General features: G+C 45.4%; 1 protein-coding gene across 1 annotated transcript in view; it reads right to left on the bottom strand.

The window, feature by feature from the left end:
• The window catches only part of LOC119372661 (adenylate cyclase type 2), a 597,485-nt gene that overhangs the window by 468,922 nt on the left and 106,671 nt on the right, over positions 1 to 21,892 (bottom strand). The gene's annotated exons all lie outside the window — the stretch shown is intronic.

Genomic DNA, 21,892 nt, shown 5'->3' with positions numbered 1-21,892 from the left:
AGTCGAGCACCATGCTCAGCTCGGTCAAGTGAAGGGTGCAGGCATGCTTGAGAACACGGGGGTTACGTTGCCCTACACTGCGCTCTACCGTTAAACATTATACAGGGTGTTTTTTTTACGCAATACAGATTTTTAATAAAATTCTATGACAGCCAGGGTCCTTTCGTTTTTGCACATGAACTCTATGTCGAGGCGAAAATACTCTTCCTCAGCTAAATTGACATTGACGTTACAAATTAACAAAAAGTCATTAATTAAATTGTTAATTATTGACTTGAGGGCAGTTGTTTATTTAGAAAACTGTAGCGAGTGCCAATTTAAATCGCGAAAGTTGCACGTAATTAGAGATATCCATCATCGAATTTTAAGGCCGATACCGAAACTGACCACGCCCGGCGCCCAGGAAACGCAACCACTCTGTTACGTCAGACCGGAACTACCCCCGACAAGGAAGTGACGAAATTCAAATCAAGGCGCGCCAAAGCAGAATATTTTCAGGAATATAGGCAACGATTCTGAAATACACAAGTAAACAGCTTATTGTTTGCGTGGGATGTGTGGTGCTTATCTGTGTCTTTCTTAAACTCTAAACAGGCGCGAAAGTCTATTTCGCCTGTCTGCAAGAAGCGCCGCAGCGGCTGCCCCCGAGTGTTATATGCTTCGCACGGGAAAGAAAAGTTTGATATCGCGTTACTTCTCTCTCTCTCTCTTTCTTTTTTTTTTTTTTTTTGCACAGCTCGAAAGAAAAAGATGGAGCACCAAACACCACATGCGAAGGTAAGGCGATCTGCTGGCGCAGCTGAGATGACTTGCCGCTTTTCACGAAAAGATACGACCCGGACGCGCCTTCATTTAAATTTCGTCACTTCCTTGTCAGGTGTAGTTTCGATCTGCGTAACCCAGTGGTCGCGTTTATTGCGCGCCGGGCGCGATCAGTTTCGGTATCGGCCTTGAAATTCGATGAAGAATATCTCTAATTACAGTGCAACTTTCGCGATTTCCTAAAAGAATGGGTATGCCATAAATGGGCATCCACTACAACTTTATAATGTAAGCACCTGCCCCCAACTCAATAATTAAAAAGTTAATTAACAAGCGTTTGTTAATTAGTCGCATCAGCGTCGTTTTACCTTGACCGCTGGATTAGTGGGCCTCACCACCGCTCATTACTGGACTTCATACACGAAGCAAATTTGGATGCGTATTTCTCAATCATTAATTATTATGACTAAGGGCAGACTTTCGAAAATAAAAAAAAATTGAGGCAAAGTATTTCCGAATGGACGTGGAGTTCGTGCGCGAAAACGATAAGACCCTTTCTGTCATGGGATTTTTATAAAAAAATCTGTATTTTCTAAAAAATAAAAAACCGCATATAATAGGTATGAAGAAAACGAAAGGTTTACTAAGGCAGCATAATATATGTGGTCTACATCTCCACTCAATAGCGGTTCATTACCTTAGATGCACACACTAAATCCCGTGGCAAAGAATATAGTTATAATAATAATTGTTGAGGTTTAACGTACCAAAACTACGAGATGATTATGAGGGCCGCCGCACTGGAGGGCTCCGCCCGGCCGCATTTTCGATGGAGGAGAAAATGCTGGAGACCCGTGTACTTAGATTTAGGTGCCCGTTAAAAAAACCCACGTGGTCAAAATTTCCGAAACCCTCCACCACGGCGTCCCTCATAATCATATCGTGGTTTTAGGACGTTAAAATCCAACAGTTGTTGTTAATTATTATTGGAGGGCTCCGGAAATTTCGACCACCTGGGGTTCTTTAACGAATAGAAAGAATGCAAACCTTCCGTGAAACTAGCTTCGTACTCACAAAACCAAGATACTGGAAGCAATATCGACAGATTTGCAGCATGCGAACGCTCATTAGCTGCTAGCCCTCCTCCTGCGTATAATGAGACCCAGGACTACCACGTATACACTGCAGGATTGATCAAACAACAAAGATAAGTATGTTATCACCCTTTTCGCGTTCCGCGCTATGAAAATAAGCGGCTACGCAGGTCGCTCTCTAGTATGCATGGTAGAACATTGCCCGCCGGGCGTAGCTTTATTTGCACGCGCATATAGCTCGATCTAAGAAAACCAGAAAAATAAGACAAATTCCCCCATTAACGCGCGCTAACTACTCTAGCAGCGTGCTTACTGCAAATCGGTGTGTATGCGTGCAGGTCCCTGCGGCGTGAACTCCTTATTCCGAGTAGGACCTTCTAATTTACGATGGTGGAATATTTTCGCCATTACGTGTCTGGGCGCGGATGTAGTTATCATTTACAATACAAAGAAGATGTCATTTTAGGCACGCAAGCGCTTATTTGGACAAAGTAGACGAGTCCGTCGAGTCTATATATATGTAACACCTGTCGTACGTGTTGCAACAGTTAGGGTATTGCGCCATCGCCTATTATTTTCAGCAACCTTCATCAACCTCTCACTATCGTGGTTTAACGCTCCAAAGCGCTTCAGGCTACGAGAGACGCCGTAGTGGAGGGCTTCGGATAATTTCGACCACCCGGGGTTCTTCGACGTGCACTGGCATCGCGCAGTACACGAGCCTCTGGTATTTGGCCCCCATCGAAATGCGACCGCAGCGGCCGGGATCGAATCCGCGGCTTGCGTGACAGCAGCCGAGCACGACTGAGCCACCGCGGCAGCTGCTGTTATATGAATCGTCTTGTCATGCCGTGATTCTCACTGTCCTGTTAGCAGCTGCAAATATAGCGAGTTTAGTGACGGACATGTTCGATTCTGACGATTTCGGTAGCATAGGCGGCTTTAGCCTTCAACTTAAACTGCATGTTTATGAGTTCGCTGCAAGAATAATACGCGGTCAGAAACAAACGGACACAGCTAATGATGCGAAATCGTATATACAGTTATCTCGCAAAGCAAAGGCAAGACACAGACCCATCACTATATCGACGCTCTGCTCAGACGCTACCGGTCTCTACCGTCAAGAATGAGTTTTTCTGGATATATGTTTTAGCGGGGGAGAAAACCGTGTGACAACTTAGAAGTTTGCGCATTTATTTCGCAACAAACAGATAAGCACGCGCAATGAAGGTGCAATGTTTTTAAAATTTTAGTCGCGTGCTCAGGAACACGCGTCCACGAATGTTTAGTCTGAGTAAGCAATCAAAAGTACAACACTACTAGGGTGTTACAATCTATGCCATGGACAGGTGTAGAACTGTAGCGACGATGTCGTTTGCAAGTGAGGCACGTGGATACATGGCCACTTTCTTTATACGCTTCTGAACATAAAGAATTTAAACACCTGCACTAACTTTTCCTTTATCAAATACCTGAACTCGTTTCTACGTGAAACTGAGAATTCATCAGTCCTGATTAAATTTCCCCCTTTCACGACTCCTCTATTCATCACTCCCCTTTTACCTTCAGGTATCGAAAGGCCAAGTAATAATATTTGAACGGAGAGGCTATAAATCTCCTCTTATTGCGATCGTTACCTTCGCGATATGATTTCGTCAGTCGTGTTCCTCGAAGCTTCGTAATTTGCCAAAGTAATAGGCACCCGGCGATTTATGGATTAATCTTCCGTTAAATTGATTTATGTTTCGATCGTAATTAACTGTCCCAAATATTTATTCGATCGCAAAATGCCAGCCAAGCAAGCCAAGTCCTTCGTCCAGTAAATTAGAGCACACTTGGTTTAGTGTGGCTTCAGTGTCACCTGTCATTGATCGCACTCAGTCTATCGAGCTTGCTTGTTTTGCGAATTCCAGTTTGAAACTTTGAGAGTAGCATACGCACTCTATGATTGTATGTATGCGAGTTTGAATATTCTTAATATTTTTGTGTGTGTGTGTGGACGCTGATCGTTGACAAGGATTTGAGCCAAGTATGCAAGCACGAACTGCATGGGTACTAATTGGGGCGCCAGGCCTTTCGTTACAGCATCTATAACACATAGCTCACATATAAATCTGTGTTCATTTCCAGTATATCGCATCTGTAAATTTTAATACCGTGAGTGCCACACTTTTGCCGAAACAGAAATGAACGAAATGTCGAGGTCCACGACAAGGCCACTATTATTCAATGTAAAAGAACTGTGGTTACCTAGAATTATAAAAATAAGCGCGCCTATGAAAATTTCCGTGTTTACAGCTCTATTGCCGTGGCCTGGGTATGGCATATGCGCGAGCTGACCCTTTGATTTACTCAGAACTGTAATCACAGATAATAAAAGAAGCAAGAAAAAGAAAACCAAAGGATAAAAAATTAGCGCAGCTTGCACAAAGTCGCGCAAGGCTGGGTCGCAGCAGAGCTGGTGGACTAGAAGCAGAAGAGGAAGAAGTGGACGAAATTGAAGAAGATAACGAAGAGAGCGCGTGCCGGTTCAGGAAGATGATGGTTATTCTACGCCACACGGCAAACTATACTTGCGATACTTTACTATACATGCCTATGCCTCTCTCTCTCTCTCTTTTCTATCTCCTTTCTTGTGTATCTTGCTTTATATCTCTTTCTCTCTCTGTCCATTTATTTATCTGTCTTTCTGTCTTTTTCTCTCTTTCAGGCTTCCCTTTCTCTCATTTTCTATTTCTTTCTATGTCCTTGTTTCTCTATCCCTCTTTGTGTGTAGTCCGTCTCTCGCCTTCTACCCTTTTCTCTCTTTCGTTCTTATCTATCTATCTATCTATCTATCTATCTATCTATCTATCTATCTATCTATCTATCTATCTATCTATCTATCTATCTATCTATCTATCTATCTATCTATCTATCTATCTATCTATTTATCTATCTATCTATCTATCTATCTATCTATCTATCTATCTATGTATCTATCTATGTATCTATCTATCTATCTATCTATCTATCTATCTATCTGTCTATCTATCTATCTATCTGTACTCGTTCTCCCATCTACCTTTCCCTCCTCTCAATCCTCACATCTCTCCTCCTCACCCTCATTTCCTTTTCCCACCACCTTGCTGTACTATACTATACAACACTAAGCTCTGCTCTGCCAGCGTGCCTGGATAGCCGAGTGGTTACGACGCTCGCATTGGGCTCGTGGGTACGCGAGATCGAATCTCACCTCGGCGAAAGATTTTTTTTCGCCAAGGATTTCTCTCTCTCTTTCTCTCTCTCTCTCTCTATCGCCTATCAAGTTATTTCATCCCTCGTCGGACAAATCGGCGAACGTCTTCTGGTAGGGAAGTAAAAGAGGAAGAAGAGGAAGGCGATGAAGAAGAGGACGAAGATGGCGTGTGCCGGTTCGTGATGATGATAATTTTCTATCTACGACACACGGCCAACCTGTACCTTAACAGCCCTGCTGTAAAAAGAACAAGAACGTGACCGAAGTAAGCATGCAAGTAAGAAAAAAATTACAGATCATTTCTTCCCATTCCTCAGATCTCGAGTGTCCCCTTTTCTCGCTGTCATGCGGATAAATTTAAATAACTGTACAAACAGGAGCCAAACGGGACTTTTGTCTGTTTCGTGCCCATGTGTTTATCTTACATTTTCGTGTACTGAGTGATAGCCTTTGCAACTGGTGCAAGCAGGCTGCCGTTCTTTCAAAGTTTCTCTCTTCACTGCCGTCTTCCTGCACAATATCGTTTATTACCTACATTGAATGCAGTGATATTTGTACCTCGTGCCTCACTTTTGACGATTTATGCAAGCCATCATACATAAATGTTACGTTTATTCATTGAGGTTTTGTTTTTCCGAATACAGAGAAATAAATATCCTGCTGTTCTCTTCAAGAGAGAGGGAGAGAGAAAGAGGAAAGGAAAGGCAGGGATGTTAACCAGGCTGCACCCGGTTTGCTACCCTACACGGGGGGAGGGGAGAAAAAGAATAGAGAAAGCAAGAAAGAAAGAGAGGACCATACGCGCACATGGCATGAAAAGCGGAGCACCTCGCTTTAATAATCCCGAATGCGCACGTTTTCGTGTCGGGGCAAATCGAGTGGAAAATCAGCGCTCGTTCGATCCTCGGCGGGCGCTCCATAACACTATAGTCAAACACCCTTGGCCCCACTTTCCAGGAGACAAATATTAAGTACGGCAAGATGAATTTCAACGTCCATTCTCGCGCATTTATTCTCGAATCTATGTCCTGTCGCTCTTGGAAAGGACAAGTGTTTGAACAGCGCGTACCACCATTTTTTTTCTTTGTTTTTTTTTCGGGAATGGTTATATTTCACCTGTGTCTTATCTTTGTAGCCGACAGTTTAGGCTCACAGAGGCACGGCTGAACGCATATTAGGCAGTAAATGAGTTATGCGAAACGTTGTTGCGCATGTATTTCAACGCCAAAGGGACATGATGGGTGTGGATGGCAAAATGACCATAAGGACTACTTACATTTTTTCTTTATCCCCCGTGCCTTGGAGGCCTTGATATGCACACTGACAGAGCTGTTTCACGAGAGACCTCCGAAACCGGTTATGGAGATAACAAGAATAATCACTGGTTTTGTTTACTTATCTTCCTTTTACTGCTTTTCGCGTTCAATATTCACGCGGTTCCACAATAAATAAATCGTAATCGAAGTGTAAATTTAGAAAACCTTACTTTGCTGCTGTCGTAACTCGCTTTTCAATGCTTGTAAAGATCCTTACATATCAGTTCCTTACATATCAGTCAAAAGTAAACGAGTTGCTGTAGCCTCGCGATGCGTCTGCCCTTTATATTCTCTGCGTATATGGCATTCCTGGGCATCACGCCCATTTTGTTTGTGCGCTGTAGCCTCGGAGTGCCGCCCGAAACGTCTACAGCCTTGTTTAGATATCAGTTGCATCTCCGTATTCTACATTTTATTTTTGTTCCGTGACGAGCTGGGCGAAGCCGAATTAGGAGGACATTGACGGCGTAAAATGTTCGATACTTGCTGTCTACGTTTGAGAACATGCCGTACTAGTAGGGGAAAACAAGACCGACACAGCGAGTGGCATCTATTACCTTTTATTCAGTACGACGCAAATGTTCGCGCGACTGAAACTGATTACGCGTCCATGAGTTGTTGCAGAAGTTTAACTAAAAAACTGCAGCTTTGAGTAACGAACAGCCGAATAAGATTGTTTATATTTTCAATTCCTCGTTATATCTCGTGAATGTGCACCTTTGAATTCCAAATCGCGTGAGTTGGGGATTAAGCTCGGCTTTCATTTATTTCGTTGCGTTGCCGGTTATTTAGAAACACCGATTGACTTTGAAGAAATCGCGCCTTTCTCATTCGACGCCATGACTGAAGGTAGTAACGGTAAGCACGCCTAACGCTATATTTTACAAGCAATTCCAAAACTGTAGCTATAGATTCACATGTCCCACATAAGCCACTTTCATAGCGCCGTGCGTTTCGCTAATATTTTAGCCAGCGACACATTTTACCTGGGCGCATCAAAAACAAACGAGAACTCGAAGGTCAAACGGCTTTGTAGTAAATATATTTCAAAGGAGCATCACGCTCACGTAGGAGCACGCTAAAGTCATAGTCGCGTATGATGGCATGATACCTTCTAATTTCTATGTTTTTTGTGCTTGAGGAAGGGCTAAGTGTACAAAGCCAGCTCTGCAGTGCACAACGTTTTGATGACATCGATGCTGTATTTAAGTATGTATCGACGGGCCAGCATCAACTTTTCCTGTTTTGTTTATGCAACGCCAGAAATTCCATTGTGAAGCATACGTAGCCCCTAAATCGCCAACGTGCCTGTGCACAGTTAAGTACTGTTGTGACCGTTGCTACTTAACCAGTGTAGCAATCAGTTAATGCCGAGACTTCTGTCGATGTAACGCAAAGAAAGGCGTACGCATCGGCCTAGAGATCACTAGAATGCACATGTGTTGCGTCTTTCACAAGTTGTTCTCCCCCCCCCCCTTTTTTTTTGTTGTTGCTTTATGCGCACCGAGGAAAAGAGAAAGAGGGGGGGGGGGGGACAAGCCAATACCGCGTTTTTTCATCCTAGTATTTGTCAGAAGTCGTCTATTTTTATTTCGTTTGCAGTGCTGGTGTGTAGTATCCCTTTACACGCGACTAGTTTTCTGTTCACGTCAGTGAGTTAGGCAGCGGTCCTACTTGGTCAGCCGAAAAACTACCGCCGGGACCGAGAACACATGGACGCGGAAGTCGACCTCGTGTGTACACTTTGTTCGCGAGGCAGGCAACAAGACTCAAGCAATAATGAGGAAACCGGAGCGGGGGATACAGAAGACGGCGGCTCGGAATGATCACGCGATAGGAACTCGAGATGTCTGCCTATCACGGCTGTCGGACAATGGCGGATGCAGATTGCGAGAAAATAAGATTAGGCGATCCTTGTAACTTGATTCATGGCTGCGCTAAAAAACACGGAAAACAGAAGAGACGTACACAGGACGGGCGCAAACTACCAACTTTATTACTGAACGCCAAAGTAAACCTATATATGCACGAATCTCATCACGTGCTCTCTTTTGTTTGACCATATCATGACCATGCTTCAAAGAAAGATAGCCCCAGGGGGGTGTGTTGCTAATCAGTCGCGAAGGGGCGTAAAAGAGAGCACGTGATAAGATTCGTGCATATATAGGTTTACTTTGGCGTTCAGTAATAAAGTTGGTAGTTTGCGACCGTCTTGTGTACGTCTCTTCTGTTGTCCGTGTTTTTTAGCGCAGCCATGAATCAAGTTACAAGTTTGCACCAACTGGCCCAAATGAAAGCATTACTGCATCAAATTTAGGCGATCCGGTTGCGGAGGATTCTTATTGCGACGCTCGAGCGGCTTCCATTTGCCACGCTCGAACAATTGTACATTGTAGCCAGAGGAGGCGACCGTGTAGTCTCTATAAACCATCTGAGAAATGGCGCGACAGCGTAGGGACGTAAGAATGGCAGCCTGGGCTTGTTGGTTTAACATATTTGAAGTTTAAGGCGCGAATAAGACACGGACGAAAATAAGGAACACACACACGGAGCTCCTCCGTGTGTGTGTTCCTTATCATCGTCCGTGTCTTATTCGCGCCTTAAACTTCAAAGCGTAGGGACGTTGTTTTCGGTGACCTTTATACAACAGGGTTTTATTTATTTATTTATTTTTTACGGACATGTATTATTACCTTAATCCACTTTTTGCAAAAAGTCGAATATATTATTTCGCGGTTATCCTCTCTGTCTACAGTCACTTCGAGCTGGGACAGTGGGACAGGAAAACGTGCATTCTTCATCCACCGCCGTGACTTCGACGTCACGGCTCGCGCTGGCGTGCAGCCGCCGAGCGCTGGCGATCCTCCAAAACTAGAGCCAACTGTTCAAGAATATGTGGAGTAAACTCTGTTTATCGGAACAGTCGCGACTTCCCAGTAGAATTTCGATGTTTTCGTCATCTTTTCCCTATCTTTATTCAGTATCCCTTTAAAGAGTCATCACTACCTTCATTAAGATATCGCCCCGCCACGGTGGTCTAGTGGTTATGGCGCTCGACTGCTGATCCGAAAATCGCGGGATCGAATACCGCCCGCGGCGGCTACATTTTCGATGGAGGCGAAAATGTTTGAGGCCCGTGTACTTAGGTCTAGGTGCACGTTAAAGAACCCCAGGTGGTCTAAATTTCCGGAGCCCCCCACTACGGCGTCCCTCATAATCATATCGTGGTTTTGGGACGTTAAACCCCGGATATTATTATTATTCATTAAGATAGTAAAATTAATGCAGTGACTGCGTCAAAAGGACTGGTTTCTTATGTTATGAATTGTTAATTAGATTCATTATTGCAGCAACCTGCAGACTCAGAGTTAAGAAGAGTGATATTTGCACAATAGGGATTGCATCACCGGTATGCCATTTTCGTGCCGCTAGCTTCGCCTTGCTTAGCATATGGTAGCTTTCAGCGATCGCGGCGGCTTGCAAAAATGCGACGAATAAGGCAGTGGACTCGAGCACATTGGGAAGCCCAGCTTTCAAGCTTGCCCCGCAACTTGTTCTACCGGACCAGGAAGATCGTCTTGCGCCAATTACGCTACACCCTTAAAACTTGAACTTTTCTTACCTATGAACTGACTGTGTACTGAGTCCCAAAAAGCACTACATAGTAGTAAATCAAGGTAATAAATCATGAATGGTGAACCACATCGTGAAGCGAAGCGCTAGCACTAGCTCAATTTCGTATGGCGAGCTACGCCTGCTCAGGCATATTTCAAATTGTGTGGACGTGTTAAATTCACTCATCCGCCTTTGCAACTCATACGTCATACAGACAAAAAAAACTGTTCTACCACGGGGCTTATCCGGCTGTGACCACCTCCTCATTCAGGGTGCTCTCTACTCGTAATAGGGAAACGCAGACCGATGCGAGACTCACAAACACAACAAATGTGATCCGTATACATATAAACGAAAGAAGGGGAGTTTAAGGGCTCGTTTTAACGGCGGAGATGTTCAAGCCGGCCGTAAAAACTTTGGTGTCCGCAGAAACCCACAGGTGGGTATGCTCCACAGGAATGGGGCACTGCCGAGTACAGCAGGGGCGAGTGTTAAACAAAAACACTGCTCGGCAAAGTGGAGCACGCGAAACACGTGAAACAGAGAGAGATAGAAAGAGATATAAGGAAAGAGAAATAGAGAGAGAAAAAGAAACAGAAAAATCGAGAGAAATAAAGGGAATGAAGACATAAAAAGATAGGAAGACAGAGAAAGAGAAATAAGGAAACAGACACGAAAAGGAGATAAAAAACAAGACCGAAAGAGAAAGAGAGAAATAAAGAGAAACACCAATTGAGAAACACCAAAAGAGAAATACCAATTGAGCTACGGCAGCGGTCGTCCTCTCGTCCACTTTATCGGGCATATCTGCACCGCCATAGCTCAATTGGTAGCGCATCGGACGCGTTATTCGAAGGTTGTAGGTTCGGTCCCTACCGGCGACAGCATGCATGTGTTTTCGTCCACTTTAATTTCTTCCCATTTATATCACAAATACTACAAATCACGTCCCCTATACTTTCCATAGCTTGATTGTCTGTTGGTACTCATTAAGGCCGTATAAACATAGAATCGTTTACTATGACGGCGTAATCTACGAGGCATGGCACAGACGGAAGATCCTTCTAGATAAAAATATTGAGATTTACGGACAAAAGGTAGGGAAGTAGCAGTTACATAGACCAGGTGCCCTCGAAAACTGCATAGACGTGTTCAGCTGCCCGCTCAAGTTTCAGTTAGAACCGTAGTGCAGGAATCCTTTTTTTTTTTAAGGGAAGGTATGTAGCGACGTGATCACACACATAATTCTGGTTTTAAATGCGAAGCATTTCTTAGCGAGCCTTTGGCACTTTGAGCGTTTCTATCTACTTATCTATCTATCTAGCCGCCTACGTCTGGGTGCTCTCATGATTGCCTCCTTAACTTGGTGATAATAATAATATCTGGGGTTTAACGTCCCAAAACCACGATATGATTTCGACCACCTGGGGTTTTCGACCACCTGGGGTTATTTAAAGTGCACCTAAATCTAAGTACACGAGCCTCATACACTTTCGCCTCCACCGAAAACGTGCACCTATCGTGGTTTTGCACTGCATCTGGCATCCAATATTATGGCGCACAATTAACTGTTTAGAACGTAAGAACGTAATCAGAGTAGCCTAGTTGATTCCACTGGGGTTTTAATAGCGGATGACGACTGCATTAGAGGAGGAGGAATAAACTTTATTGTCAACCAGCAATTTAAGCGCCTTGGCCTAGGCCTCCCACGTGGGGACGTCGAGGTCTTGCCTCTTCGCCGCCTCGCGGGCCCGCGACTGCATTAGATAAAATAATAATTTTTTACTGGTGCTTGTATCCAGGCATTCACTCAGGTTTCTCGTCTACGGGAGTGGACGGGTGGGGAAGAGGGAAGGGGCTCCGTGTGCTCTCTCTCTCTCGTTCTTTACACCTGTATAACTTTCGAACTCCCCAACCCTTTTCCCTAGGGTAGTGTAGCACACCGGTTGTTCTGAACAGATTAACATCCCGGCCTTGCCTCTCTCTCCTCTTCCTTCCTTCCTGTTCATCGCACCGAAGCGTTTCATAAACTGGGACACAAACCACTTTCTTAAAGTCGGGAAAATAAAACACAGACGCTCATCTGCTTGAGTATAGACCAGTACCGTGCAGTCGTCTGTATGCAATTTGTTGCCCGAACTGGGCAACTACTTTGTATACTAAGGACTAGTTAATACAACAGCAGGCACCTTATCCAGTTTCCTGGCGCTCCGAAGAAAAAAAAAACGAGGGTGCCACTGCTCACCTTTCGTAACCTTATTTGGATTACTTACACTAAACGTATCTTAGAGTCCTTGTGCACTGCAGCCGTCAACCAAAGCAAACAGACCCGGCATTGTGCGTAGTGGTATTTCTTTGCGCGTTACCTGATCACGCTGCACGTGAGCTAAAGCGCAGGAAGCACGTGCGCGCTTTTCGCATTTGCATAGGATTCTCCTCTTGCTTAGATGTGCTCTATACGCTGCCCTGTTGGAACAAACAGCTAGTTTTCGTCCGTGTTTTTGCCGTTTTTTTTTAACCGCACATGCCGGACGCGTCAAAGAAACACTGCATCTTGCCCGTGTACTTCTCGCACAGTTCAGGATGAACGGCGCAATTACAATCAGCGCACGCCCAAACCGACAGCGCCAGCGAGATTGCGCGGAACCATGCACACTGGCGCAGGGAACCGTCGCGCTCTCGACGCAGTGCGGCCTTATAGGCCTTTCGATCTCCATTTTAACAGCGACTCGGACGGCGCAGAACGGCTGCTATAGAACGCGCAGCGACGAAACTTCGCTGGCGGAACTGCCGGCGATGGTTTTGACAGCACCAGGCACTGCAGGCTGGTTTACAACGTACTGGATGCTTGCGCGACCGAGCTTCTGCAAGCTGGGCGTTATCACGATCCACGAAAGCAGTACCACGCTTCGTTTGGTAGGTCTGAGTCTATAGGAAGCCCGAATGGAAGGCTTGCCTTGGTATGCCAGCAAAGTGCTTATCTAACGAGTCCACTTGGTAGTATCAGCTCAGGTCAACGGATAATCGTTTTCGTGCGTTTGTTTATATTTTCTTGTTTGTTTGTCAAAGCAACGCTAATAAGACGCAACACTTTCGCATGTTGTCGCCAATTTGAGAGAGAAGCTGGCTTGGTTATTCAAAATGTACGTTCCGTGCAAAATAGGGTAAAACATTTTCTATTCCACGCGACCTGTACGGACCACTCCGGAACGTCCAATGACGCATACATATAGATAAAGCGGACGCACTTGAGCAGTTGGATGCAGTTAGATAACCGCCGAACACGATCGCCGTTTATGTATCACTGACGTACTTTTTCTTGCAGAAGAAAATTACCGCTAATGAAGTGTACGAGTGTTTTTCTCTTTCGGTTACCCTATGAGATTGTAAATCATGTTGGGTTAAACTTGATGGATTGGGATTCACGTTCATTCTGCTATTACTTTTCATTTCTCTATGAGCTAAATCACAATGATTGACAAAAATTTCTCGAAAAATATTTATGCTCGTTTTGCTGCCTCGACACCGAGCAGCTCAAGGAAACGTCTATAGTACTTGAGTACGCACACTAGGACTGTTTTGTGATGTAGTTATTAATTAGTTCACTCACGAATGCGCGACAGAAATATGTCGTACTGCAGTTCTGTCATGCAATAAACTTTCCAAATTTGCACACTCAGGCTCGACGCAGACTTGCGGCAGCATTTGTCCGCGAAGATGCAATTTTGGCAGATTCATCAAAGCGCAGCTGTATACTTTGAGGAATACAAACAGTGCCGACATACAAAGTTAAATGTCTCAAACTATTCTACAGCGGACTCGTGCGCGCAAACTCGAGTAGCAACTGAATAGCGGCGAAAGTGCAGAAGGCTGCTGACTGCGCTTATTTAGTCGGAGCAAGCGACGGGGCCCTCGCCTATACCGAAGCACGAACGAAACGACAAGGCGTCCGTCTGACTAATTTCTTATCACGTATTTATATGCGTCGTGACCGAGTTATCCGGGCAAGCGACAGCGGCAGAGCTTTCGACTCGACATTTTCATCGGAAGCGAGACATTCTGCCTTTAATTCCGGAAGAGTCCTTTCGCCGAGTGCTTTCCCTATGCCGCGCACTAAGCTCTTCGCATTATATATCCCATAGAGAATGTGAAAACAATCTCCCCTCGAGGAAGAAGAAAACGTCACTTGGAAAAGAGTGCAGCCCGCGCCTGTGTAATTTCTCCAACAGGGGTGCGCTCCGAAGAAGCGGAGTACAGACGAGCGGACATGGAGGCCGAGGTGGGCGAATCTGCGATTTGGCGCTGATCGCGAGGCGCTCACGCATGCAAAGCGCGTTCTCGTCCGAGATACCCAAAAAGACACTCTACAGCACGCAGGGCAGGCGAGAAGGCTTTGGGAAGATTCACTAAGGCTCCACCCGGCGCTCCGCTTAACATGCAAGTCGACCTCGCCTCAACTGCGAGAAGTGTTGGTCGGAGCCGCAGCACTTTGGTGGCTACTATAGTATAGAGAGCGCGAGCCGGAATTCGGCGACTATACTGCGGGTTGGCGCTAAAGCCTTGAGAGCGCTGGCGGCCCGAGTTTTATCCATCCGAGCTAGATTTTAAGTGAAGGTCTGGCCGCGAGTTCGGCTCACCTTCATTCGCCGCGTTCCCGATGCGAAGAAAGCAGGCACAAAATAAGTGCCACTTTTCTCATACGCATTTGCCGAAATTGCTGTTGGCCCGACTGTCGAGCCCTCACTCTGGGCTTGTTCTTCCGTGCCTATATTCATGCATAATTCTCCTTCCCCACATCAGCAAGATCGTTAATGAGCTGCTTAAACGCACCTTTGCGGTGAGTGTATAAATAACCATTTCAGATATCGACCTCTGAAGATATAAAAAGCTTCGGTTTTTCAAAATCAAGCACATTTTTTTTTCTTATCCGTAAATGCACTATTTATCTGCATGCAAATATTTTTTGTTATTAAGCAGCGAATAGCTGCAAACTGTGAAGACTGTTGGTCAGATATTCACCTCGAGATCTCTGAGTGGCGCCCCCTCGCGTGTGACGTCCGAGAGAAGACTCGGGTGCCGCTCTTCGCGCGCGCGCTCTCTACGTGAAGGCTGCTCGACGCTACCAGCCTGTCTGTCCTGCTCGAGTTATTGAAACATTAGTGGGCAAGTTCATAAAGGAATTTGTACTGAATGTTCAAGCAAAATGCCCAGCGAAATCGAGCGGAGTTGCTGTCAGAAGCACGTTCAGTGTCGATTGCTCGTGGTGTCGTCTGCTGTCCATTAATGTGTACATCTGAATGTAGGCCGACGATTTCTTTTGGCGACTGTTCTATGGCCGGAAACGGGCCGGAAAGTCAAAATGACTTTCCAGCCCGTAACTTCAGTGTTCGGGCTTCGGCTTCCGCGTCTACGTTAAAGCGCAATATATTGTTACGAGATTTGTAAACGAGGTTGAATAGAGGTTTATTTACAGGGGATGGACGGCAAGTGCGTGCCGGTACTGCGCGTTGTTCTTCTCTTCTTCACACCTCTATTGTTGCCGCTACTGCTGCTTCATTGGATTGGAACCACTGTAACAATATGTATACCGCGTGCTGCGCGTGTTCGGTTGCCAAGCCTGCCCCTTCAATTCAGTTCATTTCTTCGGACTTTTAAGTGCATGACAAACGACGTGTGATGTCATTCAAATAAATTAAATGGTCGTTACAGACAACAATCCTTGATTAAAACCAAGTTTTCAGCAGCTGCTGTGTAAGAGCGTCGTAAGTACTTGAAATTTAAACAAGAAATAAAAAGGTTGAGAGCACGAGTGAAAAGGGGATGCACGACGATGATATGTAATATTGGTAGGTTGTGCGTAGTTTTATTTTTTTTTTCAACATATTTAACCCGTACGTTAATAAATGGACGTTTGCTGACTCTTTCATGGTCGTCTGCAAGTATGCTGAACATAATTAGTGTAATCATACTAATGTCGAGAAATGCAAAGCTTTCGCTTCGAAAATCTTTATAAGATGAATTTGAAATAAAATAGAGTAAATCATTCTCAACGGTCGACTCTTGAAAGGGCGCGGTGCGATCACTGTACTTTTGACTCACAGGGTCCCTATGCATTTGCCTAAGATGACTCGAAGGCGAAAGCCATCTTCTTCTTTTTCTTCAGTCGATGTACTGTTCGTTCTCCGTCCCCCTCCGAATGCTTTCTGGATGTAACGTGGTTTTGCACTGCCTCCAGGATCGGACGCATTGGAAGCTTTCTACACAGCACCTGATTTTGCATTGTATCCGCGATCGGCCCACCGATCACCGAGGGAATATGCAAAGCGACGACGTCATGTGATGACGTCACGAGTTTTGGTGGTCTGTGATGTCCTAATGACGTCATAAGGTGACGTCATCATATGATGATTTTTTTTCCATCACTTCCATTCTGTCTTCCATTCTGTCTTCGTACCCGTGTCCACGATTATTAACCTGATTATTCGCCATTGTCTCTTATCACATACACGAAAGAAACAGTTAACGAGAATAGTCTGAAGACAGGTTAACCAGCAACGCAGCTTCGCGGGAGTATCTTGGGCTACGGAAGAGAGGTAGGAGCAAAGGGCAGCGCTCAACACTTGTCTATGTCCCTAACCGGCCTCCTTCAAGCATTCTTTAAGCCTTTAAACCGAACACGTGAGCTCCTCCTTCACATGTGCCTATACCTCTTTTTCGCTACACTGCCCTAAATCTACGTCTTTATCAAATTTCGAAACAGTCCAACTCCGTGCTAATCTAGCCGAGCACCAGCTCTGACATTTTTGCGCCGAATTATAAAGTGAGGATGTAGTACTTAAAGGAGGAGCCCCTCTTCTTTTTCCGTATCACATTTTCAATGATATATAGCCGCCAACTTTTATATCTTCTGCCCATTGCCTCAAGCAGACAAAAAAAAAGGGGGGGGGCGACAACGTATCGACGTTGGCCCCGTTCGCTCAGCAATTCGCCCGTATTTCTCTTTCCTCCACAGCGCGAACACTGCTTTGCGCTGCTAATCCCGGGGACGGAGCTGCGCCTGTCGGACATCCCAAGAGGCGTCACTGCCTCGAGAAGCTTTCGTCCAAACCCGAGAAAAAAGTAGCCGCGTAAAATAAGTGAACCTGGTGGAAAAAGAAACAGTGGACCATGGTGGAGCTCCGCGAACAAAGAAACCAACTCTGAAGCGTTCGCCTATAGCGCTCCGGCCTATCACGCGAGCTGAGCGGGCTTTAACACTTTCAAAAAAAAAAACTTCGGGAACTGCCGGCGAAGTGTCGTTTTTCTAGAGCACATACAAAAACTGCAAGAGGCATTCCACCACTTTAGGGCTTATTTGTGTTGGTCAGAGAAGAACACCGAAAGGAGGGATGCCTGTGTGACAAAGAAAGAGGTTGAGTCACTTAAGGTCGCGGGTTTTTGCACTTGGAGAAAGTTGGTTAGAGAGTGCACATAACAAACAACGAACAACGCGAATGTGGCTCTTTGCGACGCGAACTCTTTCACGTAATGAAAGTTAAAAATTGTTGCTCGAAGCTTTCCGCTCTAGCGATCCTCAAAGCGTTACAAGAAGCGCGAACCCCGATCAGTCAACGTCCTTTTAAAGTGTCAGACAGGGAAGAATATCAGCAGTAAAGTTCAATGCTCTTATTTGTTCGTTTACGAGATGTTATATCTTATGTGCCCTTTAAAACTCGGCACATTAAATTTCAGTGCCACATTCAAGGTGCCATAAAAGCGCAGCTGGAGAAAAACATTAGTTCACTTTCACTTACCTTTTCGCGTTATATTGCGTCATTTTACACTTCAGTCACTTTACCCACTCTGTATCACGTTGTGATCGAAAAGCTTACTTTTGACTGTACATGTCCGCTAAACAGACAGAGTGCCTGGCCCCATTTCAGTTTTCCATTCAATTCAAGCGTCAGCGACTCAACAACTCGTATAGTCGACAGGCGTGCCGCGAGCCAGGAAAAAGGAAAAAAGGAGCCAGGACGATGACTGCGTAGTGAATGCATTAAAATTCTTGCGCACATTTTTTTTCATAATATTTGTGAAATTCTTTCTGATTCAAAAACACTCGAGTTAACTTCTACTTGTTTGGTGTTTTCTACGTGGAAGACATTGTTACATACGTTAGACGCATGAACAATAGAAAATTACCCAACGAATCGATACTCCCCAAAGTGAAGTTGTTAATTAAGGTGTTTTGAAATAGCTATATATTGAGGCAAGTGATTTGAGAGCGCAGACCGTTCGCCAACTTCCTATGATGTACACCGAAAGTTTCCATGGGTATCGTTTACAGACCCGTACTCAAGTAGATAGGGCATGTGGCGTTTCGATCTGTGAAGAAACGTCCCAATGGAAGCTGCATCCCGCGAGCACCGAAACGCATCGGTTATGTGGCGTGTTTGGCATTAAATTTTCACAAAGTCTTGATGTGTACAATGGACTATGTCGTCCTAAAGAGGGCTCTTATTCCGCCATCACGAAATCTTTCAACAAAGCCTTCATAGAAAGTGTTCTGTTCCATTCAATGATTTTCTCTGCGCTCTCCTTTCGTTCGGTTAGGCGAGAGGACGACGCGAAACCCGCGAACGGGTGGTTAAGGGTTGCGCTCGATAGAACTCCAGGCCTGCGCGGAACATGCAGCGCAGTCAAAGAGTACACTGAAAGAGTAGCGTTTAAAGAAATCGTCGTAAACTGTTTTAAGGCGCTTGCTGCAAGTATACTGAGCACAGAAAGTAGTAGTTTAATGCGCACACGTTTATCGAAATACTGTCAGGTGCAGTTGGTGATCCGAAAAGCACGTTCCGAAAGTTATACAGTTTGACACTACGGACACTACGGACTTTACGGACTTATAAACTCAGAGCCCACATAAGATCATCGCAGGATCATGACAGCCGGTTTACTCCAAACGAGCCTATGAAAGCGCCCGCACTAGCCGCACCATATATAAAAAAGCTAACGCTTGGTTGCTGCTGATGACGAATTATGGCATAGCCTGGGTAGCTTTAAAGCGCCTGCGGAAACTACAGAGAATGTTGTGGCCTCGCCGCTTTTGGTGAATTGGGGAACTGCTCTTTGTATCGGTTCGGTAGCTTAAAAGCGCCCGCACTTTATGCATTTCTTATAGCGTGACACATGCAGTTATACTGGTTATACTACGCAATTACAAGCCAACATTTTTGATACTACTGCTGATGAAGATGTCAATGATGATGAATTGTGCATGAGCCCTTTGTAAGGCGAGCAGCTTTAAGTAAACCCCACTTATTGAGCGAGTGGCATGGCTCGACACCTGATGCAGTATATGCATCTGCCAAACAACGTTTGCGACTACGTAAGTGCACACGTGACGACTCGGGCGACAGCAGGCCGCTGCTGATGCTGCTATTGCTAATGACCATAATGAATTGGGTATAACTCTTCGTGATGGGCGGGCCGCTTTAATGTTCTCACCCGCTGGCTTTAATGTTCCCAACCACCGCACAATTAACACGGCGTGACACCTGGAGTTTTACTGCGCGGCTGTATGGCAATATGCGTCCTTGCGTAGCTGCATGCGTTGTTGATCCTGTGGCTGACGATGATGATGACTCATTGCTGAACCTTTTTTTTTTGTTGTTGTTGTTGAATTAATGTGTAGCAGAGATAACCGATTAACGTGAGAGTTTGGGCGAGTTGGTAGTTCATCGTCAAAGAAATTCGTCAAGGTTCATCGTCAAGGAATAAAAAATCAGTTGAAAGTCAGCGCTTGTCCGTGTCAGCTCTCTTTTCGTGCTTCGTGTTTATTCCCACGCTACTGAAATTTCCTTGACGGTGTAGGAGAGGTTGGTGCCTTTATGGCGGCACCGGTACTTATTCTAGGTTAGCAAATGAGACATAAAATACAAAAGAAAGATACATTAAATGGCACACAATACGTCGCACAGTAGAAAACCAGATGTGCAAACGCAGTACAATCCAACAGTTCACATCTACATGTATGCCGCGTACAAATGAGTTCCCATCTACACGTATGAAGTCAAAAAAATCACACCATCTCCCGCTAAAGGGGACCATGAGGCGTTGCGAAGCAGTGTTTCGGCATGTAGAGCCCGCGTTTCAGAGGTGGAGTGGTGAGGGGGAAAGGGGAAGTGGAGAGGGGGAGGTGAGAGGAGAGGGGGAAGAGGGGAGAGAGGGGAGAGGAGGAGTGGAGAGGGGAGGGGAGAGGAGAGGGGGAAAGAGGGGAGGGGAGGAGTGGAGAGGGGAAGTAGAGAGGGAGAGAGGAGAGGGGGATGGGAAAGGGAAATGGGAGGAGGAAAGGGGGAAAGGGAAGGGGAGAGGTGATGTGGAGAGGGGTAGGGGAGAGGGGAAGTGCAGCCCTTACTGACCACCCTTACTGCGCATGCGCAGTAAGGGTGGTCACGCCGCACACCACCACCACCACCACCACCACCACCACCAATGTCTTTACTGCTTGTACTACACAGCCAAACACAGAATTTAAAAACACAGTAATTACAGATAACGCAAAACATGCGACTACAACATTACGCGATTGTGACTACATAACAAGATTTATGTGAAGCAACCGCCTTGGTTCGGCTTCGACTCCTGTTTTCTTCAACGTTGCTTTAATACCTCTAGCCTGGCAACTATATATGCCGGATTACAGACGTGAAGTCTTTAATCTATGAGGATGATGTCACTTTGTGGTCTGCGCATAAAGATGCCTCCATAGAAGCTCAACAGCTTCAGGAAGCTTTTGGTGTTCTGTAAAACTAGGCTCGACACCCAGAGTCGCCAAAAAACCTTTCCGCCAAAAAAATCAAGCTATGTTGTGCTAGCCAACAAGGCAGGACGCACAAAGATCGCGCAGTGCCTTTTTACACCTGGTTTGCAGCAATTTCCTTATTTGCAGCAATTTCTGAAGCAGCAAAATTTCCATATTGGCGCACTTTGGCGCAGCAAAACATTTCATATTGGAGCACTTTGGAGCAGGTAATCTTGCGTCTGGGAGCACCCTGAAGCAGCTAATTTCACATTGTGGAGTACATTGGAGGAGCAAGTTGCATTTACATTTAGACATCCGAATAATTATTATAGGGCTCTTATGAAAAGCCAGATCTTGATTTGTTGCAAATTTCATGGAAAAAATTATCTCCAGAGCACTCGTTATTTCACACGATTACCGTAAAATGCCGAGCAAGCGCCCCCCTCCCTTTTTCGGGAGATCTGAAATAAGCGCCAATGACCGAGCAAGCGCCCCCCCCCCTCCCCTCCCCCTCCTCCCCTGCGGCCACTTATTTTTTAAGACGAGCATCGCTTGTGTAAAAAAACCACAAGATTGAGTAACTTAGAAGAATAGACTGTTGGGCGAGTTGGCAATTCATGATGAATGAAAATAGCGCGAAAAACGTAGGACGAGACGAAGAAGGCTACAAAAAAAGGAAAATATATAGGAAGCCCAAACCACATGTTCACCACGAACAGAACCTCAGATGTGCGCATCCAGGTACCTTATCTCTGCCTTATTTAACACAACAGCGCATCCTGTGTGGCTTTGCCACACAGGATGCGCACACCTGACGTTTTGGTTCTGTTCGTGGTGAACATGTGGTTTGGGCTTCCTATATATTTTCGTTCTTTCTAATAAAAGTTCAGTTGTTAGTATGAGCCTGTGCTGTAGCCTTCTTCGTCTCGTCCTACGTTTTTTCGCGCTATTTTCATTCATCAAGATTGAGTACACTGAATGCGTATCTAATGTTGTTTATGAAATTGTTGTCAAGTGGCCGGTCGTCTATTGGTCAAACCGGTCGCTGCTTCAATGGTTTGACAGTGACGAGGGGGGGAATAAA

This window comes from Rhipicephalus sanguineus, chromosome 1, assembly GCF_013339695.2.
Source record: "Rhipicephalus sanguineus isolate Rsan-2018 chromosome 1, BIME_Rsan_1.4, whole genome shotgun sequence".
Taxonomy (NCBI): Eukaryota; Metazoa; Arthropoda; class Arachnida; order Ixodida; family Ixodidae; genus Rhipicephalus; species Rhipicephalus sanguineus.
This window is presented reverse-complemented; position numbering and strand designations above follow the sequence as displayed.